The sequence below is a fragment of the Filicampus tigris genome, chromosome 22 (genome assembly GCF_054856515.1).
Source record: "Filicampus tigris isolate MCC_2025a chromosome 22, RoL_Ftig_1.0, whole genome shotgun sequence".
Taxonomy (NCBI): Eukaryota; Metazoa; Chordata; class Actinopteri; order Syngnathiformes; family Syngnathidae; genus Filicampus; species Filicampus tigris.
Window position 1 is genome coordinate 7,156,310 of NC_141238.1, and position 13,425 is coordinate 7,169,734.

At 42.5% G+C, this 13,425-nt stretch overlaps 1 protein-coding gene across 3 annotated transcripts in view; it reads left to right on the plus strand.

The window, feature by feature from the left end:
- Positions 1-13,425, plus strand: part of gramd4a (GRAM domain containing 4a) — a 54,813-nt gene that overhangs the window by 22,941 nt on the left and 18,447 nt on the right. For all 3 annotated transcript variants that reach the window (XR_015084598.1, XR_015084600.1, XR_015084599.1), the window contains exon 23: positions 120-184. The gene's annotated coding sequence lies outside the window, so the exon portion shown is untranslated. The remainder of the gene's footprint in view (positions 1-119; positions 185-13,425) is intronic.

The following is a 13,425-nucleotide window of genomic DNA, read 5'->3' on the forward strand; positions in this document are numbered from 1 at the left end:
ACTTTTTACCCTCTATTACTATAGTGATGCTCCAAATGGATTAAAATAATCGTCTGGGCTTTCAAATTAGCTAGTTTTGTCAGGCTAACGTAATAGAGCTTTCATTTTCTACCCTACAGTACCACAGGTTACCACCGGAGGTCACTGCTGTACAAGTCATAAGTTGAGCCCCTCGAAGGCACAGGTCAGTTGTCTAAAATAATGTTTTGTACAATAAGCTTCTTTTTTACTGTGTGTATGTATAGATATAGAGAGAGATAGATAGATGCTTAAAATTCATTTATTGCTAAGGGGCCTTAGAAATGTGATGGAAAGGCTCCATTGCATGAAATATTATTTTGTGCAGCTACGCAACTATTGTTTTCACATTTACAACTTTAAATTGAGATGTTAGGGGCATAAATGACTGGGAGGCAGAGTGTTGCGGTTCACTTTATTTATTTGCATTTTGTTTATTTGGCGGAATAGCCTTATATTCGAGCAATTTGACACTTCTACTGCTGTGGCGTTTTCACATCACCATACGACTGTGAAAGTCCCACACATTTCAGTTCTGTTGGAACTCAAGATTGTTTTATTTAGTTGATTTTAATAAGGCTATCTCCTGGGTACTCGTTTATTCTCACAAACCTTTGAGGCATTTTTTTTTTTTTTGCTCAAACATTTGATTTTGAAGACAAATAGCTGCGTCTGGTCTATTGGAGATAAAGTAAAAAAAAAAAAAAGTTAAACTGTATTGTGTGAAATAGTTTATATTTTTTGTATTGATCTGTGTAAAATGTATGCAACCTATGTTTTAAAATACATTATTTTAATTTGATTAGATATAATTAACCATTGCTGTCCTTGTAAATAACATTCTTATTCCTTTTTTAAAGCTGTAAATTGAACAGTAAAATAATTACAGGTATAAAAAAAAAAAAAAACTGGTTTGCAAATCGGTAAAGTAAAAAAAAAAAAAAACAGCTATGCTACGGCTATCATAAACACCCTAATTTGCTCAACTAGCAACAGCAAAAAATAAACCGATTGCAATTCCGATTATAAAATACTCTGTATAATTCACAAAGTATACATTTTTTTTTTTTTAAACTAAATATTACACCTTTCCTGAATGCCAGCTGACCCAACCATTAGCTTCTTCCTCCTGATAATTTTCCTCCAGTCGCTAATATTAGAAACACTAACATTAGCCTGTGAAGATTAACCACGAGGGAGGCAAATGTGCCGTCGATTTCTTATCAGGATGACAGCCCGACACCGTCAGGGGGATGATAGAAATATGCAAAATAGATTAGCCAGAACCAGAATAAACGAGGGGCCACTTGAGCTGCTCAATGTCCCGCGTGTCTCCATGATGTATTGAACACAAGAAGTTATGTTAATGAGGTCATTAATTAAGCTAATTTGCATTCATTAGAGAATAATTCCAAGTCAGCGTGCTTGTCCTCACATAATGGACAGTATTAATGGAACTTCTACATTGTTACTTATGTCGCCCCCTCCCAGTGACTCGTACATTATTGTCTAAATTTATCCGGGGACCTTTTTTAGCCAATTTATTAAGCTTGGTGGGATTAGTTGAAAATCAGACGTCAAGTCTTGCCGCAACTTTACAGCCGGCTTATTGGAATTCATCGGAGTATTTTAACCGTGCCAGTTTGGGAGCATTTGACATGCGGGTGCCAATTAGGTCTGAAACCTCCCCACAGGACACACACACACACACACACGCGATCATGACCTTCCTGGAGGCCTGCAGCTGTTTCCACTATAATGAAGTCTGTGCAAGTTCGTTCTCTCTCTTGCATTTGATACTCTTGTCTGTTTTTTTTTTTGTTTTTTTTTCTGTGAATGTGAATTTTTGTAAATGATCCCTTCCCTTGCTGGTGTATAACGCCCCCTCTATATAGTTGCCAGGCCTCGTTGGTGACCTGTTACTGTCACCGCGTTAACTCATTCAGGTTTCAAAGCAAAAAATCTGATCTGCAAAAAAAAAAAAGTTTCCAACCTGCTCCATCCTTCAGTAATGAGCAGGAAAACATGAGTTCGTTTCACCAAAACACCGGTTTCTGACTAAAAGGTGGAGAAAACAAGAAACATATCAAGCAGAAAGGTGTTTTTGATGCTAATATAGGAACTGTGCTCGACCGAGAAAAACAAAAATCTGCAAATAATTGACGCTCATTATAATTACCGTGGGGGGGATAAAAATTAAATGGGGGATTGGGTCAGAAAAAAAAACAACGCAAATGGCCATGTGATCTCTAATTTTCTGTTTTTTTTCTCGAAGTTTTGCCTTGTCAAAACGGAATCACACATAACTGTGCCGCCATTTTGCCTAGTTTAAAACTTGATTTAAGATACCTGAAAATTGACGTCTCCATCTCGAATCGAGGTGCAATGTTGTTGTGCGGATGATGAATGCAGATAATATTCTTTCCGACTATGCAAAACTGGAATACAGATCATCTGCAATCTGCATAATCGCCGTGACGAGCCGAGATTCACCGCTAATCTTAACTTCTATTCAAAAGCTGTGCTGATCCCAAACATAAAGCGACGATACCCTCCTCAACGCCTCCCCATTGGGAAAAAAAGAAAAAAACTAATATAAACGTCCGTGAAAAAGTTAACGAGATGTTTTGTTACAGCAGCTGCTCACTTGTTTTCGCCGGCATTTTCCCTCAATCGCCCCGTCTCGCCATTACTATCTCTAACCGCCGCCCGTGAGGTTATCCATCCGCTCGTTCCTGTTTGCAAGAGTAGGACTTAACTTTCTTCAAAAAAAACAGCTAATTGACTTGCGTATGCCGCTACTCACTTTGTGTAGAGACAGCGCGGAATCTTGTCGTGTGCCAAGGCGCCACCTACACACTTTCACACTCGCGTATAGTCCTTCAGGGCAAAATTCCGTAGTACAATGCGTGTATGTTGTTGTTTTTTTGGCATATAGTATACCGTATATGCAGGCACGCCTGGAAGCAAGTTGGCATCTCCAAAAACGGACAGAAAACACACACACACACAAATGAGTTTGGATGCTAATGATGTTAGTTTTAATGATGTTTATCTGGCGCCCGCCACGTCGGGATGCCGGCCTCTTTGCACCGAGCCAAATGTGTCATCGTCCCCGTTTTGATGGGTTGCAGTTGAATGGATTGCGCACGCTGAATTCAAAGGAGTTGGTTGCACGGGGAACAAACAGTGCCTACAAGTCGTCCTGATGTAAACGAGAGCTGCTGTTTTTGGTTTTCTGTTGTGAAATGACTTTATAGCTCACTGTGTGCTTTTGATGTTATCGGTAGCTGGACATTTAACCGAATTCAAATCGATATCGCAGGGTAGTATCGTAACGCAAAGGCGGCAATTCAGAGAAAAAAATACACAATACAGATGCATTTATTGCTTTTTTTTGTTAAGAAAAAATACCAGGGAAGAGGATCTTGAAAAAATAATTGCATGTTAAATCGCAATCGTAGTATTGAGGGGAAAAATGCAGTTAGATAATTTTTCAAAATAGTTTAGCCCTAATTGGTACTTTTTGAGGGCATTTTTTTTTTTTTTTTACACTGTAATGTCCATTTCAATCCCTTGGTGACCTTGATGTTCCTTGTATTCCCTCACTTCATATTAGGAAGCCCAAAAAGAAATCAAAACAAATGCTTGGATGAAAAGATAAGTAAATAATTCAAACTTTTGCCCTGTTTTAATGAAGTCATTTACTCAAAGCAAACCTTTTTGCCTTGCCATCACCCCACACCGCCACTGGGTGGCAGTCTTGGAACATGAGGAAAAAAGCAAAAGTAATGGAAAGTATTTCTCCTATCAATCATGGAAGTTTTGTTGATTATGAATTGTGCTCGCTCAAGTACTTCAGTGGAACTGTAATATGGAGTTATGTAATTCTCCACAGGCTTGAATGGTTCCTTGTGTGACCAATTTTTGACAGAAGAAGCTCAAATCTGTTGATTTGATTTGTATGACGTCATCGGAAACGGACGCTATGATCTCATTATTTTTTGGACATCTGGCCTCTCGTCACGATTTGGAACTGACATATTCACGGGAGCAAATTCCAACTGTCCATATATGCAATTGCATTTTTCTCATTTTTCTCTTATTTTTGGCTCCATTTCTCCGTCTGCTTCTTTTCTTTACCTGATGTGCCCCTCACTCTGCAGCAACGTAAATTCCGGACGAATCAAACCATTTTTTTTTTTCATCTCGTTGATCCATAGCCCCGAAGCAAACGGACCCATTGTTAGCCTTTTCTCTTCACATAGTGGATGTTCTTACCTCAAATATTAAACACAGGCATGGCTTCTAGTGTTGATTCAAGTCAAAAGCACTTCACATTGTGTACTCTTGAAGTACGACACTTCTGTGTACTGTGCTCCCTTCTTCACTTAGGCTTAGGTATTACAGATAGTATATCGTATTTATTTTTTTTTCATGTAGTGTCTAGATAAGCCCAGTGCTTAAGAAGTGCTGTCCACATGTTTACATATCGTTGTTTCGTGAAATTTGAAAGTCTGAGTCATTTTGTGAAGTTATCGCAGTGGCAAGAGGAGCTTGAAAAAAAGAATCACGTTAAATCACAATCACAATTTTGAGGGGAGGGGGCGGGGAGGGGTACAAAAAGCAACTCGATTATTTTTTCAAAATCGTTTAGCCATACTCTTTGCAGAGGATAAAGAATATGTGCCAGTGAATATGACCTTATATTACCTGTTTACATGCACTCTTAAAACTGCTCGTGAAAAAAAAGAAAAAAATCTCGATTAGGGTAAAAAAATGTTTAGCACAAAACAACCCAGAAACTTGGGTGAGATTAACTGAGTTAAAATTTGCGTTCAAATATCCCTTGCTCAAAGCGTTTTAATGCTGCTACAGCAATGCCATTGGCTAGCCCGTCGATGGTTGCATTGTTAGCGTTAAGCTAAAAGCGAAAAAAACCCAAAAACAAACAAGAAATCAAGAAATCTTCTACCCTGTACTCTGTATCTCAAATATGACACATCCTACGTGTTCATCTCTGCGTGTTTGGAGCTTCTTGTTACCATGGCAACATACGGAGTGCAGGCTAAGTGTAGGGAGAGAGGCGCCGGTCGGAAGAGTGAGTGTCGAAGATGAAGATGAAAGGAGGTATAAGGCCGTAATCAGATTGTCTCCTTCGCTCGCACTCGGGATCCATCTTCTCCCCTCTGCTGGCCCGCGTCCCGCTCACCCCGACCCGCCGGCACATAAATCACAATCGGCCCACGAGTCACCTCTTATTGCGGCGCCGGCAACACACATCCACGAGGGTGAGGCGCGTCGGTTACGTCGACAGAAGGGGCGCCTTCGACCCCGGGCCGGGCTCGGATTCACGCGTGGGAGGCCGGCGGCGGGCGCTCGGTCGCAGGCCCCGCTCCACCTCATTTCCACAGTCGACTTGCAGGCTTGTTTGCTGATACTTTCTCACCGCGTCCTCAGATGAAGATGGATTGGAGGTTAACGGCGTAATGATTCTGATTTACAGACACCTCGCAGGCACTTTTCTCCGCGCTGACAGGGCTGCGGCCGAGGGACACCTCTTGTTTCGCTCACTCTCTCAAAAGTTCTCTGCAAGTTTTTTTTTCTTTTTTTTTTTCGCCAATCCTGCGGACCACACGGAAAGTTTTTGGTGGGCCATGCAGAACCAGCAAAGAGCTTCATAATTACAAAACGGCTCGTAATTACAGCGTGGTTCACAGGTTGGTTGGCTCGCACAGCTGCCCAGTGTTGGGACTGTAGTGTGTGTTAGAGAGAGGCCGATTTTTTTTTTTTCTCAGGGCCGATATCGATTATTAGTAGTCAAGCAGGCAGATAACCGATATTTGGAGCCGACAATAATTTTCAGTAAAAAAAAAGAAAATATTGGTGTCAAAATCTAAAAAAAAATGGAAACTCTTAATTTTGTTGAAACGCCTTTAAGCAAATGTTTATTGACATTTTCAGACTTAGATATTATTAATTTATTTTTTTTCTAATGATTATAGATGTTTGCCAACATACTAGGGCTGCTCGATTATGAAAAAAATATTAATCACAATTATTTAGGTAATAATTGAAATCACGATTATTCAAACAAACATTTATTTTTTGGTAAAAAACAAGAAAATGTTTAAATGTAAAAAATATAAATAATACAAATATTTTTTGGGAAACACTATAATTATGTAAGTTCCTTTGGGACCCAAAAAAATTTATATAATTAGTTATAATTTTTTTTTGTTGCAAATGTATGATTTCCTTGTGTGAAAAAACAGTGCATTGGATATAAATGCATATTGATAATGGTTTTTTACGATTATGCCAATTTTTGTAATCGTGGAATGTAATAATTGTAATTGAATTTCCATGCTGTACGTCTTTGTTGTATAATTCTAACAAAAATGGAGCCCACAAGGTCATCAAAAGTTAAACGAAAACTTAAACAATAGCTCCATATACTTTTCTAGAGTAAATAAAGTCCTCCAAAGTTTCAAAATGACAGAAAAGTTAGAATTTCACTGATCTTTGTTTTGATTTCAAACAAAAACAAAAAGTGCAGAGTGTTTCCAGGGTCGATAGAATCTCATAAAGTGAACTGAAAATTGAAATAAATACTTCCTTGATGTTTACACCGTTTTGAATTGATTTATTATCGGCCATCATTTTTTTTTTTTTTTTTAAAAAGGCCTATGTCGATATTTGACAAAACACTGAATATCGACGCCGATAATCGGCCCGGCCGATAATCGGTCTATCCCTAGTGTGTGTGTCAAATACTCGTAGCACGTTAAAGTAGTTGCGCGATGCCTCATTCCCGCTAAATGCAAAATTGTGGAAAAAATGTTTCCCACATATTGCATTGCAAATGCAGTAGAACATCTGGTCCAGCTTTTCGGCACACGGAGTTTCTGTCCTTCCGCGAGCGCGTGCCAGACTACCAACCAACTGCCGGAGCATATGGCCGAATCTGTCTTCACATGCATCTCCGCAGGTGTCCCTAATGTAGCGTCCCGAAGAAGGTGTATCTCTTATATGTTAGATGCCATGCTGAGTTGGCGTTTTGTGGAACTAGAACAACGTCATCATAACGTTCTGTTCCCAACAAACAAGAACACGGCGACATTGACCTTTTTCGCTTCCGACGCCGCGCGAAGCTGCAAACGATGCCACAAATTGAGCGGGAGGCAAAAAAAAAAAAAAAAAAAAAAGTTCAGAAGAGTGTGTGTTTACCCGCCAATGCCGCCGCACCTCCCTTGACATTTCGCCGGCATGTCTGCGACGCCTCGCCTAATGACGCCTCGGCTCTCCCTCGTGTGGCAAAACTAACAATTAGCGCCACTCCCGTCACCATGTTGGTTTCATACTCGGATGATCACGTCAGCGCGAGACAACGCCATGGCAACGGGCAGATGCTCTCGGCATGGGGCTCACACCCGGTGCCAGATTATGAAGAAAATCGGAAGTGCATGAATAGACAAGCTTCCATATGAATATATGCCTTTATTTTAGCATTAGCATTAACACTACCAACAGAACTCATTCACTGCCATTGACGAATTTACTCGTCTTTTCACCCCAAGTGATTTTAAACCGGCTTTCAACTGGGCCCGCATTGATGTTGTTGACATGCTTTTAAACGGGCAAGGACACTCAATAAAAACACCCCAGTCCGCTACATTCACACCCATCTCGGCGCAATGTCCCCTTTCACATTTCCCTCCCCACACGCGCTTATTTTAATATTCGCCCATACCTGCCGATCCCACTTGAGACAAAAGGGTGCGTTTTGGGGGTATTTTCCGTCAAGCACACTTGTCCCATCATGTTTTCTCAGTCCTTCATCTGCTTCGCCCGCCCCCCTCACACCGACCGGCCCTTGAACTCTGCGAGCGGCAAATACATATGCGATGATGAGCCGGGGAGAAGGGTCCTCGCACGCTCGCTGCAGGCGCCGCGTGCCGGCGTCCGCCTTGACTTTTAATGACCCGCCTGCTCCTCCGGGGGCGCGGAGGCGAGCAGAAACCAAAGAACATCCAATATCCCTGAATGTCATCAGCTAGTCCTTCGCACCCTGACTAGAACACAGGCTGCTGTGAGGATGGTAATGAGTGTGTGAGTGTGTGTGTCAGATGTACAAACGTGTGTATTCTCTCAAAGGTGACGTGTCTGCTAGATTGGCTTGTGGTTTGAGCCCAGATTCTGCACCTCCCGGCACCTGGCGTCCCCTTTTCCATGACAAATCTGCGCACTCACACACACACACGCGCGCACACGCAAGAGGCTGAGTGTCAGTGGCAAGAAATCATCAACACTATCATTTGCACGCCCCCCCCACCCCCCCCCCCCCCCGGTTGGGTGTGTGTACGTCTGGATCCGTCTGTATGTTCCGTGGTGGTGAGCATCCATCTCTGATAGTGTGTGTGTGTGTGTGTGTGTGTGTGTGTGTGTGTGTGTGTAAATGCTGTCTGGCTGTTTATAGTGGCTGAGGTGAGTGATTGCCTTGTTTCTGTGGGCGCAAGCCGTGGTGCTGTGCTCACTGTAAATTTCCAGGAATTCTTAATGGAACTGCGGAACTGTCACACTTCAAAGTGTTGCACTTATTCATTATATGTATTTTTTTTTTTTTTTTTTTTTGTGTGAAAAGACCCATCGACCAGATCGTCAATGTGCAGCTTCATTACCAACATTGTGCAAGCTGCAGAATATGATTTTTTTTTTTTTTTTTTTTTTTCTTAAGAATAAGAACACACCATGGCAAATGCGTCCTCCATTTTAGGTCTCTGAAATGCAGGCGTTAAAATGACTCGGGTGCATTCTGTAAGCTTTTGAAAGCATTGCTAAATGATTACAGTGGCTCTTTGAATGCTGTTTTTCTCCGCTTATTAAAACGGAAACACTTTTCTGCTTCTGTTGGAATGCAATGCAGCGTAGAAAGAGTATTTTTAATTCTTTAGAGAAATGCCACAAACCAAACAGCAAGAGTGCATGATGACGTACTTGACATGAATCGTTGTACTTTTCTCATGTCTACAACTGAACGTCTTTGTTGTAGTCGACAATAATGTAATGAGTCAAAGTCGTTGATGTCATCGCACAGTACGGCAACCTTTTTTGCGCCGCTGAGCACTTCACACGACATATTTCGACAGGCCAGAATAAAAAAATGGCCGATTTATACGGATTTTTCTTTCTGTTGTAAAGTTAAATACTAAAGGACAAAGTATGGTAAAACAGCCAAATGATCTGCCTGCAATTCATATATTTACTGTTGTAATTGTTAACTCATTCACTGCCATTGACGTATTGACTCGTCTTTTCACAAGCCAGCCATTCAATTCCAGGTATTTATTTATTTATTTTTTTCATTTTTTTTTTCAAACATTGGGGTAAAAGAGTGTCGGAAAATGTCTGGCAGTGAACGAGTTAAGTGACTCCAAAATGTATTTAAAAAAAAAATATATATATATATATATATATATATATATATATATACATATATTTTTTAATGAATCCTCAGATTAATCGGTTATCATGATTTTATTCTGACAAATATTGGAATTGGCATAGGCCTAAAAGAATCCGTATGTCTACTAATAATATTGAACGGGTGTGCAGCAGTAGGAGGCGATTTCTCCATGTACTTGCCCTACATACAGATCATTGCTTTCATTTCCAGCCCTAAGTTCAAAGTTCCAACTCTCAGTGGATCTTTCTCTCAGATTTGCAAATCCGAGTTCCAGAAATGTGTAAGTCAAAGGCGGGAGAGGCGGAAGGAAAGAATTACCGCCGACACGACGGACAATAAAGGCTGGGTTTCGATAGTTTGCATGTAGAAGCAAGGCATGTGCCTGTTCCTGCATACGTCCTCCCATGTTCGTTTTTGTTTTTTTGTTTTTTCCCCTCTCCCTCCTACCCGTGCACCATATGCAGTTTCATCTGTGTGCTCGTCAAATATGGTTGAGGGTCGGTCCCAGTGGGGCGACGTAATGATTCCTGTCTGTTAGCTCGGCAACGCCACGAGGGCCGCTGTTTGCGGAGTCGTCGAGTGTGTTTGCCGTTTGGTAATGGCTTCACGCGGTGCCGATACCTCGGGATTTCCGCGCTGCTTCAGCAAAGAATGAAGAAAAAAAATAAATAAAAACATAAAAAAAAAAAAAAAAAAGGAAAGAACAGGATGCGTCTCCTGTGGCGGAGGCAACAAATGCAACCGGCAATAGGATGTTTGTGTTGGAGGATATTAAAATGCTAAATGATCCTGAAGGGGGCACTCTCGGACCTTCAAGAGAGCGGGAAAGCTATTTGTGAAAGCCTTGTGGCATGGTGAACTGAACTCTGCGTTGAATTTTACTGAGCACTTGAACACCTCGGAGAAATGCCGGCTCTGCACATTCACTCGTTTCTGACTCATTCGCCGGTGGTCATGGTGGCTTACGTGTTGGTTGATTTGTGCTCTCAGCTGAGTCCTATTCAGCCCATTTCCACTTTGTGCTGGAGTGGGGCTTAGGCCAAAGAAGATTTTATTTTCGAAAGTGATCTGGACAAAGGTGCAGAAAAAGTATGGCCAACAGTAGATTTATACTGTAGGCCTATTGATTGACCATAACGCTTGTTGATGACAAGCCTCTGTACGAAAATGCCTTAACACACGTCCAATCGAAGAGCTGGAGGAGCCGCCACCACCATTTATTTTAAGCGGCTGATTAAAAAACTTGGGACATCCCCGTCAAACGGCTGCTTCCCCCCTCTGGAACTAACCGGGGGAATGATAGCACTAAGCTAACCTGCTTGCTAGCTACCAGCTGTGGCTGGCTAGTGTTTGACTTAGTGATAGGGGTGAGTATTGGCTAGGATGTTGCAATACAATACGTATCATGATGCTTGGGTCACGATGCGATATTATCACGATATTGCGATATCACGAAATTGTGATGTTCTATGAAGTTGCTGTATATGTTAATCTGAAGATAAAGATCAGAGGACAAATTGAGTCGAAACTATTTGCTTCAAAACGTCGATATTATATTTGGCGGGCGAAAAGCGCGATATATTGGCAAATCGATTTTTTGCCACACCCCTACGCAGTGATAGAGATAATTTTTTTTAATATGTATCAAATCACTCTTAAATCCTTTTTAAGGGCATGTCCCACCACCAGGAGTGCGCTAGATCTTTCTCAGCACCATCTTGAGTTTACCGACAAGCCTGTCCAGCGGACCTCTTCTGTCACGCTGCTGTTTTTTTGTCGCTAACTTCTCATCTGCTAACATGGCCCCCTGAGAAAGGAGCAGGATATTTGGTTGGCAACTGTTTTTGAAAATCCCAGTACTTGGGAGGTGGATGTCCATGAGGTGTTGATGTCTGCGTCCTAACGAGTGCCCCGAGTTCTCTGGTCTGATCACCATTTGAAAATCAGAACGCCGATTCTCCCCGCCAGCGGCTTCGCCTTCATACACTGATGAGTCTGTTTTCTGGCCGTCATGCTGGGATACCGTGTTTCCCCCCGGGGAAGGGAAAGGGGAGGCGCCGTCGCCAGTCATCACTCCCGCCCCCGCTGTGGCAGCTGCTTTAGAAGGCGGCCGCTTTTGTTTGTCCACATCCCCGCCGAGATCTCGCCACGGAACACAACGCGACACTTCTCAGTCACCCGCGGCCCTTGACGGGAGAACAAGCCTGTGACATCACAGCGATGCGGAAGCGGGCGAGGCGGCAAAGGACGTAGGCGAACCATCCCTCGGGATGGGGCTTGAGGGCCAATAGAGAGCGGCCAGAGGTCTCGGTTGGGCTTTTTCCTGGAGGACAAAGCGTCTCACGCGGGGAGACATTTCAGTCACACCGAGCTGAGGTGCATTAATATTGGATTGTGCCTCGACACAGGCCAACAGGCAGCGAGGAATCACATCTGTCCTGTGCGGCCGAATAAATAAATCACTTGAGTTTAAAGGTCAACTAGGAGACGTGGAACAGTTGAGGCGCGCTTTCACTGGTGTGCATGACCTGTCTGTCTGTCCGTCTAAAAATAGCTCGACCAGTTTTCAGGTATATTTAAGCGATCCGTCTCTAAACTGTAAACATAGTTAGAACTGATTTTCTGCTATGCTCGCTTTTCTGCATAGAACTGTTAGAGCAGTTGTTGTTTGGTCCGGTTGATTCCATTTGGCCAATTATTCAATAACGAAATAATAGCTCACTTTGACATAACTATAGCTTAGTTTAGCTTGGCAGAGTGAAGTAAAGAAACAACCTTCAGTCTTTCCCACCCACCGCCCAGTAGCTATAAGTAATAATTAGAATGTTTACTCCTGCTGACCCTTCGATGCAGGCTGAATTATTCCACATATACTTGATCGGGAATGAGCTATAGCAGATGCCTTCTGGCTAATGGTGCCATTCAGGGCGAGAATGTTAGTCTGCGTGTGTGTGTGTGTGTGTGTGTGTGTTTGCGCGTGCCAGTGTGGTACTCCGGGAAAACCACGTTGCGGCCTGCGAGCAACAATAGAGGGTGTAATTACTTCAAGCACCATTAGCAGCGCAATAACTTTGACGCCGAGCAGAAAAACAAAGTCCTGCGTCGTGCAGGCGTATGTGTGTGTGTGTGTGTGCGTGTGTTTGTTTGTCTGGCGGCCCGGGCGGCTTCGCTTTGTTTTGTGATTAACAAGTCATGAGTGGGCTCTCCGTGTTTGCTAACAACGCACTAGCTGAGGTAATGACTTCTCACTGCGCACTCACTCACGCTTGGGGATTCGGGAGCTTGTCGAGAGCTACTATAACGAATAAATCATAACTTTGACCTTGGCTACTTAAATCATCTTGAACCAGTCCAACATTATTGTCCAAAACCAATGATGACTCTCTTACAATAAAAATGATGTCTGATAATGGCGATGATGGAAAATTGTGACTTGAACGGCAATCACCCACGGATACCTTTTGAAATATTTTGTTAAACCTCATTCAAAGGGGGGCGGCACTGTTTTGAGATTTGGGCAGAGGTTATGTTAGATTGTTGAGTCATGTGACGCAAGACCCTGACGAACCAAAGTAGATGCGCAAGCAACGATAAAAACAGGAAAGTAAAAAATGGAGAGGATCGGGGCAAAATGGATGGCCATCGCTCAGAGTCAATAGGCTTCTTGCGCTGGGCGCGATATTGGAGTCCCCGAGGATTTTGGATTGGAAATTGAGCCGACAAGGAACATAAACCCAGCGAGTTGACCTTTTCCTGTCATTTGGAATGTCCTTTTCAGGCACCATTCAAAGCCAATAGCATTCTTGCTCGGATGTAAAACAAGAACCCCTGAAGAATGCTATTACGTGCCATTTACCCTTCCCGCCGCGACATGAGCCACATTAGAAAATATTTTTCATTTGTCATTCAAAGTCCACCTTTCGAGAGCAATAACGTCTAAT